The sequence below is a fragment of the Onychomys torridus genome, chromosome 3 (genome assembly GCF_903995425.1).
Source record: "Onychomys torridus chromosome 3, mOncTor1.1, whole genome shotgun sequence".
NCBI classification, from domain to species: Eukaryota; Metazoa; Chordata; class Mammalia; order Rodentia; family Cricetidae; genus Onychomys; species Onychomys torridus.
The window spans coordinates 160,332,744-160,344,453 of NC_050445.1; the positions used below are offsets into that span (position 1 = coordinate 160,332,744).

At 41.0% G+C, this 11,710-nt stretch overlaps 1 non-coding gene across 1 annotated transcript; it reads left to right on the forward strand.

Moving 5' to 3' along the window:
- Nucleotides 1–873: 873 nt before the first annotated feature.
- On the forward strand, nucleotides 874–980 carry LOC118581012. The gene has a single exon (XR_004944652.1). It is a non-coding gene; the product is annotated as a U6 spliceosomal RNA (small nuclear RNA).
- The last annotated feature ends 10,730 nt before the right edge of the window (nucleotides 981–11,710 follow it).

Genomic DNA, 11,710 nt, shown 5'->3' on the forward strand with positions numbered 1-11,710 from the left:
TTCTTCTTCCAGTTCTCCTTGCCAACCTACTGCTTTACCAAGCCATCCGGCTTCTATTTCACATTCCAGCCAACTCCCTGAGAATGCAGATGCTGAGCCAGATACCAACCCAGCACTCAGAGACTGAAACAGGAGGATGGCAAGTTCAAGGCTATCCTGGGCTCCAGAGCAAGAAAGACCACATCTAAAAGAAATAACGTTATTGGGATGCAGCTCAGTATTTGCTGCATTCAAGGTTCTGCTTCCAATCTCTAGCACTGAAAAGGAGATAGAAATGCTGAAGCAGAGCAGTCTAGGCTGAAAGCTGCTGAACCTCAGACAAGTTCCTTTAGCTGTTGAAATTATGATGGAAACAATTTTAGTACAGTTTAAGATAAGACAGCCAAGCCATAGTCAAATTCCCATGATTCCTGAGATGGTTTGGCAGGTACAAGCATTTGCTGTTCTTTCAGAAGACCAGAGTTTGGCTCCCGCACCCATAGTGGGTGGATCACAACCACCTGTATGTAACTCTAGCTCCAGAGGATTCAATACCTTTGACCTCCACGGGCACTGAACTCAGGTGCACATATACATACATAGATACACACATATACATAATTTTAAAATAATAAATCCTTACATAAAAAGAAGGAAAAAAGATGAAGTGTATTAAAACATGTAAAGTGTTTGGAATGGACCACCTTCCTGTGGTAGGCAGCTTCTGACATAGTTCCCCATGGTCTCTGATTCTTGATTCAGATCTGTATAATACCTTCCCTTGAGTGTGAGCTGGAATATAATAACTTCCTTCTGAAACATGGAATATAATAAAAGTGATGGTGGATGGTGAATTTTTTATATCAATAAAAACTGGTAAAAATAGTACATCTGGTGCTCGCTTCAGCAACACATATACTAAAATTGGAACAATATAGAGAAGATTAGCATGGCCCCTGTGCAAGGATGACATGCAAATTCGTGAAGTGTTCCATATTTTTGCCAGACTTTGTTGACTACCATGGGAGGCCTTACCCACTCTGAGGAGTGGATGGGGGTAGAGTGGGAGGAAGGTGACAAGAGAAGGGGAAGGAGGGGGAACTGGGATTGGTATGTAAAATGAAAAAAATTAATTAATAAATAAATTTAAAAAAATTTAAAAAAATAGTATATCTGTCTATGTCTGTGAAGAGGTTTCCAGAAAAGATGAACATTTGAATGTATGGACTGAGTGAAGGAACACTCACTCACCAATGTGGTGGGCATCACCAAGCCACTAAGAACACAGTCAGAACAAAGAGTAACTTGAGTCTGCTGGAGCTAGGAGAGTCACTTGCACTGATTCTGCCTACTGACATGTGCTTCCTGGTCCTTGGGCCTTTCTTTAGCTAGAAGGAAACTCTACCAATGGTTTTCCTAGGTCATCAGTTTACAAACTGATACCATTTCCTACTTCCTCTTCTTCCCACCCATCCTCTTTTTCCTTTTTCCTTTTCTCCCTCCTTCTAATGCTAATAATCTTATTGTCCTCCAGTGTTGTGAACTGCTCCTAGGAGAGTCTTGCGTGGTAAGAAACTGGGCCAAGACTTTAGCTACCAGGCTATGAGAAAAATGAAACTTCAGTAGAACAACTTGCAAGGAACTTCGCCCACTTAACAGTCCCAGTGAGTAGGCAGCTGAACCTTCCTGCTGGAGTTTTAATTACCTCTAAAAGCCTAGCCAAGCTACAATCAGATCCCTGATCCACAGAAATTGAACTAATAAAAGCTGTGTTAAGTCAGCCATGGTGGTGTATGCTTTTGATCCCAGCACTCAGGAGGCAGAGGCAGGTGAATCTTTGTGACTTCCAGGCCAGACTGAGCTACATAGTGAAACCACGTCTTTAAAAAGAAAAAATTATATTGAGCCACTAAATCCTAAACCTAGGGATAAGTTCTTATGCAGCAATAGGCTAACAGCACCAAGCACCCAACAAATGTCAGCTAATGACAGAATTCTCAAGTTCCCTCTTCCCCCAATACATACACCCTGTAAACAGAACCACTATCCAAGTTGATCAAACCAAAAGGAAGAAAAATATTTAATTCTTTTTTTTCAATCCTTCTAAATAGAACAAGCTTCATGAGTATCTCAGTAAGAACACTTAGAGGAGTAGATTGAGTCAGGCTTGAGTGAGTGAGTAAGAGAGAGAGAGAGAGAGAGAGAGAGAGAGAGAGAGAGAGAACCTGTGTGTCAAGCTTTAATAAATAATAATAAAGAAATAGAACAGAGAGGAAAGCCAAAGTCATTCAGGGTCTTGAGGGTGATGGAAGAGGCTTAAATTTTTATTCAAAATGTGATGGGAAATGAAGAGAGGACATTAAACTGTGTTATTAGATGATCTCATGTTTTAATCTGAGTCTTAGTTCTTGTATAAGATCCTTTTGCTGCAGTGTGGAATAAAAATTATAAGTCAAGGGTGAAGCAGAGAGACAAGCAAGGAAAATGCTTAGCATTCTACATAAGCGATGATCATACTTCAGTTTAATTGCCCTGGCAATAAAGAAATGTCTGCATATAGGGATGGATTAAACAACAGCAGCACAGTTTTTGAAATATGGTTGATAACATTGGCTGAATAATGGTATGAGAGTTTGGCTGGCATGGATTTAGTTTGACCTATAGGAAAAGATGGGGAGGTACATATATCTAAGAGTAGAAATCAATGGTGTGGTGGCATATACCTATAGTCCCAACAGGCAGTGGTGGCACATGCCTTAAATCCCAGCACTTGGGAGGCAGAGCCAGGCGGATCGCTGAGTTTGAGGCCAGCCTGGGCTACAGAGCAAGATCAAGATCCAGGAAAGGCACAAAGCTACACAGAAAAACCGTCTCAAAAAACCAAAAAGGAGAAGGAGGAGGAGGAGGAGGAGGAGGAGGAGGAGGAGGAGGAGGAGGAGGAGAAGAAGAAGAAGAAGAAGAAGAAGAAGAAGAAGAAGAAGAAGAAGAAGAAGAAGAAGAAAACAACCCTATAATCCCAGCACTAAAAAAGATGAGACAAGAGGAGTTCTGTAACTTGAGGCCAAATTGGCCTCAATGATGAGTTCTAGGGCAGCCTAGACTACAGAATGAGACCCTGTCTAGAAACCACCTCAGGTGGGAAGACTTGGCCTCACTGAGCTGCTGCGGACTGATGCTGGAGCTATACCACCCTGACTCCTATGTCCATAGCCAACTGTTTCTGTCTATTCATCTAATGCTGCCCCCATCATGCTCAGTGCTGCTCTTGACAGGCCTCATATTCCAGGAGCCACATACCCAGCACTGTGATACTATACTCACCCAACTCTTGCCCCTTTCCACCAGGCTATACCTGTGTGTGTATGTGTGTGTGTGTGAGAGAGAGAGAGGGCGGGGGGGGGGGGGGGGAAGGAACATCCTCTGAGTCTCCCATTCGACATGTTGGTGGGTTTTATAGCCTATATAAAAGTGAGGCATCTGAGGTCAAACCCAGGGGCCTCTCACACGCTAACCAAACACTCTACCATTCTACCTTCCTATCTCCCTTTCCTCTTCTTCTTTAAATGCTTTTTATTTTGAAGCAAGGCCTTACTAAATCACCTAGGCTGGTCTTAAACTCATGGTGCTCATATTTCACCCTGCCCAGGAACTGTGTGCCAAGCACAGCCCTCATATATATGCATTCTGGCATAGACGTTCTCTGGGCATTCCACTTCTTTCACTATTTGCTACAGCAGAGCTTCCACGGTTTCCTCAGTCATCTGATCAATACTTGTAAGACACAACCTTACAGTGTATTAGCGCCATCTCCTGGACGCCTAGCCAGGGCATGACACTGTATCATGACTGTTCTAAGTAAACTCCTTTTTCCATCTTAAATTCAATTCCCTTTCCCCCAGGATCCAGACCTACATATATACTCCAGTTCCAGAGGATCCAAATTAGCCAAGGCCTACAACTTCAGGGTACAGTCTTTTCTCTCCCTCCAGAGCAGGCCCCATGCCTCTGGATTTGATGACCAAGACAGGAGCAACATCAGGAAACCCTGTCTCAAAAAACAAAATAAAAGAAAAAAACTGACTCCCAGGCAGTTTTTTTGACCTCCACATGTGTGTAAACACACACAAACACACAAAATAAATGTTTAAAAGTACTAAATTTTTAAAAGGTGACAAGGTATTAGCCAGCTTTGACAGTGCCTATAATCCCAACATTGAGAGGCAGAAACAAGAGAATCATAAGTTCAAGATTATTTCTAACTATATATAGTAAATTTAAGTCCTAGGCTACATGAGACAAATAATAACAATGAGAAAAGAATCACAGTGGCCTGGAAAGCCTAATATATGAGAATATCCAGTTCAGCTTTCCTGATGCAATCTGCAATCACAGTGGTGTACTTCAAATTTTTTTTAATTTTTATTTTTGTGTCTAATTATGTGTATATGTGTCTATCTGGAGATGTACACATTGAATGAGGTTGCCCACAGAGAACAGAAGAGGATGTCAGATGCCATGGGAGTTGCAGGCTTGGTTGACAACTTAAGTTTGATCCCTAGGATCCACACGGAGAAGGAGGAACTGACCAATTAATAAATAAAATTAATTTTAAGAAACAGACTGACAGGTATGAAGCTGTCCTTCAAGTTTAGAACTGTGGTCATAGTTTCTGGCATGTCTGCAATTGCACATCTCTGGGCACGTCTCTGGGCACGTCTCAGTGGCAGTCTTCTGGGGTAGCAGCATGCAGAGTACATCAATGTGCTTCCTTTCTATTCTTGACAATTTAAATGCAGAAAAAGGTAAAAGAGATAGACATGTTGGCATACATCTGTAAGCACAAAACTCTGGACGCTAAGACGGGCATCACTGTGAAGCACTGAGGCAGTGGGTGCTATACAGTGAGAATCTGCATCTCAAGAAAAAATGAGGGGGCTGGAGAGATGGCTCCATGGTTAACAGCACCTACTGCTCTTATACAAGCTCAGTCCCCAGTATCCATGTCTGCCAGCTCACCACTGCTTATAACTCCAGCTCCAGGGAAGCTGATACCTCTGGTTCTCAACAGGCACCTGTACTCAGTTTTCACAGACATATACATAATTCAAAATAATAAAATAATGTATCTTCAAAAAATAAAGGAAAGGGAAGAGCCAGAAAAATGACTCAGAAGGTAAAAGGTGCTTGCTGTAAGTCATGTGACCTGAGTTCAATCCCTGGGACATGCTTATTAGAAAGAGAGAACCATCTCCAGCAAGTTGTCCTCAGACCTCCACAGGTGTCATGTAACAACAAAGCCTGTAACTCCCATGGGATCTGACATCCTCTTCTGGTCTCTGTGGGCACCCTCACTCAATATGTACACCCCCATACAGGCACATATACACTTAATTAAACATAAAAATAAAAATCTTTTAAAAATAATTTGAGGGGCTGGAGAGATGGCTCAGCAGTTAAGAGCACTGGCTATTCTTCCAAAGGTCCTGAGTTCAATTCCCAGCAACCACATGGTGGCTCACAACCATCTGTACTGAGATCTGGTGCCCTCTTCTGGCCTGCAGAGACACATGCAGGCAGAACACTGTAAACATAATAAAATAAATATTTAAAAATAATAATAATAATTTGAAGTACACCACTATGGTTGCAGACTAAACAAGGCATACATGCCTCTCTTATAAAGAAATAAGTGTAACATTTTTTTAAAGACAGGCTAGAGAGATGGCACGAGCACTGGCTATTCTTGCAGAGGACTTGGGTTCAGTTCCCAGGACCCATATGGCAGCAGACAATCCTCTGTAACTCCAGATCCAGGAGGTCCAACACCCTCTTCCAGCTTCTGAGGGCAAAAGGAATGCACACAGTACACATACAAGTATGCAGGCAAAAACACTAGTTCAGGGCTTATAGGCATCAGCCATAACTGTCACTGTCTTAGTTGTTTCCTAAATTATCCTGGCCAAACAAATGGAAACAGATCATCAAGTGAGCATGGTAGTTTATGTTGGGCAGGCTACAGAGTGAGATCCTGTTGGGGCCAGACTAGGGGGAGGGGGATGTTGGATAATTCCTTCAGCAGTTTAAGAGCATGGCCTATTCTTCTAAGGGATTTTCAAATACCCACATGGCTGCTGACACCTTTAATTCCAGCTCCAGATAATCCAAGACATATGCATGTAGGCAAAATGCTCATATATAAACAAAATAAGAATAAAAAGGAGCCCGGAACTCCCATCTGGACCAGAGGTGAGTGCCTGGGTTATAATCAGAGAGGCAACTGCGCCTGGGTCCTACGGCTGGGCAAAGGCCACCTCGGGAGGACCTGACCAACTTGGCCCCAGTTGCCTGCCAATCGGCGGGCCCTGCGGGAAGGCTCCCCTTTTCCAAGACTGCAGGCAGAAACTGCAGTCTCCATACCCTGCCCCCACACCCATTTGCTGGAGACCCCAGCCACTTCTTGAGACTCAGAGACCAGCCACCAGCTTCCATCCTGCCCTGGAATTCCCATCTGGACCAGAGACCAGAGGAACTCCCATCTGGACAAGAGGAGCTCCCATCTGGACAAAATAAGGAGACATCAGGGACTTCCTGAGACACAGAGTCCAGCCCCCCAGCTCATATCCGGCCAGCACTCTCATCTGGACCAGCGCTCCCATCTGGACCAGAGCTTCCATCTGGACCAGAGAGAGGCTCCCTAAATCTGTCAACTCTCTCTGGACCAAGTACACTGATAAGACCAAGAACGAACACAAGAGGAGATGGGAAGACGTGAAGGCAGAAGTACATACAACAAAATAAAGAGCATCACTAGAATATAACCCTTCTCCAACAGCTAGACATGAACATCACAGAATGAAGAAGAAGAAGAAGAAGAAGAAGAAGAAGAAGAAGAAGAAGAAGAAAACGAAGAAGAAAACCTTATAAGTAACATCATGAAGAGGCTAGAGCCTTATATAGAAGAAATCAAAAATAAAGTAGAGGAAAAGACAAACAAAAAATGGGAAGAACGCTATAAAAAACTAGAGGAAAGGACAATTAAAGCAGAAGAAAACAATAAATCCTTGAATGAAAATCATGAAAAAGCAAGGGAGACAATCCAAGACCTGAAGAGGGAAATAGAAAAAATGAAGAAGACACTAGCAGAAGGAATGTTGGAAATAGAAAATCTGAGTAAACAAACAGGAACTTCAGAGGCAAGTATAACCAACAGAATGCAAGAGATGGAAGAGAGGATCTCTGGTGTTGAAGATACAGTAGAAGAAATAGATTCATCAGTCAAAGAAAACACTAAAACCAACAAAGTCATGACCCAAAATGTTCAAGAAATTTGGGACACCATGAAAAGACCAAACCTACATATAATAGGGATAGAGGAAGGAGAAGAATACCAACTCAAAGGCACAGAAAATATATTTAACAAGATCATAGAAGAAAACTTTCCCAACTTAAAGAAGGAAATGCCTATGAAGATACAAGAAGGCTATAGAACACCAAACAGACTAGACCCCCAAAAAAAGTCCCCTCGGCACATAATAATTAAACAACTAAATGTACAGAATAAAGAAAGAATATTAAGGGTAGCAAAGGAAAAAGGCCAAGTGACTTATAAAGGCAAACCCATCAGAATAACACCCAATTTCTCAATGGAGACTTTGAAAGCCAGAAGGACATGGAGAGATATAATGCAGACACTAAGAGACCATGGATGCCAGCCTAGAATAATATACCCAGCAAAAGTTTCAATCTTCATAGATGGAATGAACAAGACCTTTCAAGACAAAACCAAATTTAAACAATACTTATCCACAAACCCAGCCCTACAGAAAGCACTAGAAGGAAAATTCCAACCTAAGGAAGGCAGATACACCCATGAAAACACAGGCAATAGATAACACCACAGCAGTAAACCCCAAAGAAGAGAAGTACACACACACTACCACCAAAAAATAAAAATAACAATAGGAATGAACAATCACTGGTCATTAATATCCCTTAATATCAATGGACTTAATTCTCCTATAAAAAGACACAGACTAACAGAATGGATACGAAAACAGGACCCATCTTTCTGCTGCATACAAGAAACACACCTCACATTCAAAGACAGACACCTCCTAAGAATAAAAGGCTGGGAAAAGACTTTCCAATCAAATGGTCTTAAGAAGCAAGCTGGTGTAGCCATCCTAATGTCCAGCAAAATAGACTTCAAACTAAAATCAATCAAAAGAGATGATGAAGGACATTACATACTCATCGCAGGAAAGATCCACCAAGATGAAGTTTCAATTATGAACATTTATGCCCCAAACACAAGGGCACCCACATATGTAAAAGAAACATTACTAAACCTTAATCACATATAAAACCCCACACATTAATAGTGGGAGACTTCAACACCCCACTTTAACCTCTGGACAGATCGGCCAAATTGAAATTTAACAGAGACATAATGGACTTAACTGATATTATGGCACAAATGGACTTAATTGATATCTACAGAACATTCCACCCAAACAAAAAAGAATATACCTTCTTCTCAGCACCCCATGGAACCTTCTCTAAAATCGACCACATACTTGGCCACAAAGCAAATCTCAACAGATACAAAACAATTGGAATAACCCACTGTGTTCTATCAGACCACCATGGTTTAAAGTTAGATTTCAACATCAAAAAAAAAAAAAAAACCACTACAGAAATCCTACAATTTCATGGAAACTGAACAATGCTCAACTGAATCACTAATGGGTTAAGGAAGAAATAAAGAAATAAATTAAAGACTTCCTAGAGATCAATGAAAATGAATACACCACATACCCAAACTTATGGGAGACTATGAAAGCAGTGCTAAGAGGGAAATTCATAGCACCGAATGCCCACATAAAGAAGCTGGAGAAAGTTCACGCTAGTGACTTGACACCACACCTGAAAGCCCTTGAACAGGAAGAAGCAAAGTCTCCCAGGAGGAACAGACGCCAGGAAATTATCAAATTGAGAGCTGAAATCAATAAAATAGAAATAAAGAGAACAATACAAAGGATTAATGAAACAAAGAGTTGGTTCTTTGAGAAGATCAACAAGATAGACAAGCCCTTATCCAAACTAACCAAAAGACAGAGGGAGAGCATCCAAATTAACAAAATCAGAAATGAAAAGGGGGACATAACAACAGACAATGAGGAAATCCAGAGAATCATCAGGTCATACTTCAAAAACCTCTACTCCATAAAACTGGAAAATATAAAAGAAATGGATAATTTTCTGGATAGGTACCACATACCTAAGTTAAATCAAGACCAGATAAACCATTTAAATAGTCCAATAACCCCTAAGGAAATAGAATCAGTCATTAAAAGTCTCCCAACCAAAAAAAGCCCTAGAACTGATGGTTTCACTGCAGAATTCTACCAGATCTTCAAAGAAGAATTAATACCAATACTCTTTAAATTGTTCCACACAATAGAAGAAGAAGGAATATTACCAAACTCCTTCTATGAGGCTACAATTACCCTGATTCCCAAACCAAACAAAGATGCAACAAAGAAAGAGAACTACAGACCAATCTCCTTCATGAACATTGATGCAAAAATACTCAATAAAATACTGGCAAACAGACTCCAAGAACACATCAAAACAATTATCCACCATGGTCAAGTAGGCTTCATCCCAGGGATGCAAGGGTGGTTCAACATATGAAAGTCCATCAATGTAATACACCATATAAACAAACTCAAGGGAAAAAACCACATGATCATCTCACTAGATGCAGAAAAGACATCTGACAAAATCCAACACCCCTTCATGATAAAGGTCTTGGAGCGATCAGGAATACAGGGAACATACCTAAACATAATAAAGGCAATCTACAGAAAGCCAACAGCCAACATCAAATTAAATGGAGAGAAACTCAAAGCAATACCACTAAAATCAGGAACAAGGCAAGGCTGTCCCCTCTCCCCATACTTATTTAATATAGTACTTGAAGTTCTAGCCAGAGCTATATAGTACTTGAAGTTCTAGCCAGAGCTATAAGACAACATAAAGAGATTAAGGGGATACAAATTGGAAAGGAAGAAGTCAAGCTCTCCCTATTTGCAGATGACATGTTAGTATACATGAGTGACCCCAAAAGTTCAAACAAGGAACTGATACAGCTAATAAAAACCTTCAGCAACATTGCAGGATACAAGATCAACTCAAAAAAATCAGAAGCCCTTCTATATACAGTAGACAAACAGGCTGAGAAGGAAATCAGAGATACATCACCCATTACAATAGCCACAAATGTTATAAAATACCTTGGGGTTACTCTAACTAAGCATGTGAAGGACCTATATGACAAGAACTTTAAGTCCCTGAAAAAAGAAATTGAAGAAGATGTCAGAAAATGGAAATATCTCCCATGCTCATGGATAGGCAGGATTAACATAGTAAAAATAGCGATCTTACTTACCAAAAGCAATCTACAGATTCAACGCAATTCCCATCAAATTACCAACACAATTCTTCACAGATCTGAAAAGAATAATACTCAACTTCATATGGAAAAACAAAAAACCCAGGATAGCCAAAAGAACCCTGTACAACAAAACAACCTCTGGAGGCATCACGATCCCCGACCTCAAGCTCTACTATAGAGCTACTGTAATAAAAACAGCTTGGTACTGGCATAAAAACCGACATGTGGACCAATGGAATCGAATTGAAGACCCTGACATTAACCCGCACACCTATGAATATATAATTTTTGACAAAGAAGCCAAAAATGTACAATGGAAAAAAGAAAGCATCTTCAACAAATGGTGCTGGCATAACTGGATGTCAATGTGTAGAAGGCTGCAAATAGATCTATATCTGTCACCGTGCACAAAACTTAAATCCAAGTGGATCAAAGACCTCAACATAAATCCAGCTACTCTGAACCTGATAGTAGAGAAAGTAGGAAGTACTCTTGAATGCATTGGCACCAGAGATCACTTTCTAAATATAACACCAGTAGCACAGACACTGAGAGAAACAATCAATCAATGGGACCTGTTGAAACTGAGAACCTTTTGTAGAGCAAAGGACACGGTCAACAAGACAAAGCGACAGCCTATAGAATGGGAAAAGGTCTTCACCAACCCCACATCTGACAGAGGGCTGATATCCAGAATATATAAAGAACTTAAGAAATTAGACATCAAAATGCCCAACAGTCCAATTAAGAAATGGGCTATAAAACTAAACAGAGAATTCTCCACAGAGGAAGTTCAAATGGCTGAAAGATATTTAAGGAATTGCTCAACATCCCTAATTATCCGGGAAATGCAAATCAAAACGACTCTGAGATACCACCTTACACCTGTCAGAATGGCTAAGATCAAAAGCACAGAAGACAGCTTATGCTGGAGAGGATGTGGAGCAAGGGGAACTCTCCTCCACTGCTGGTGGGAATGCAAGCTTGTACAGCCACTTTGGAAATCAATATGGCGCTTCTTTAGAAAATTGGGAATCCATCTCCCCCAAGACCCAGCTATAGCACTCTTGGGCATATACCTAAGGTATGCTCAATCATACCACAAGGGCATTTGCTCAGCTATGTTCGTATCAGCTTTGTTTGTAATAGCCAGAACCTGGAAACAACCTAGATGCCCTTCAACTGAAGAATGGATAAAGAAAATATGGTACATATACACAATCACAGTCAGGACAAATCTCTGTCACCCGCCAGGCCCATAGACGCTCAGAC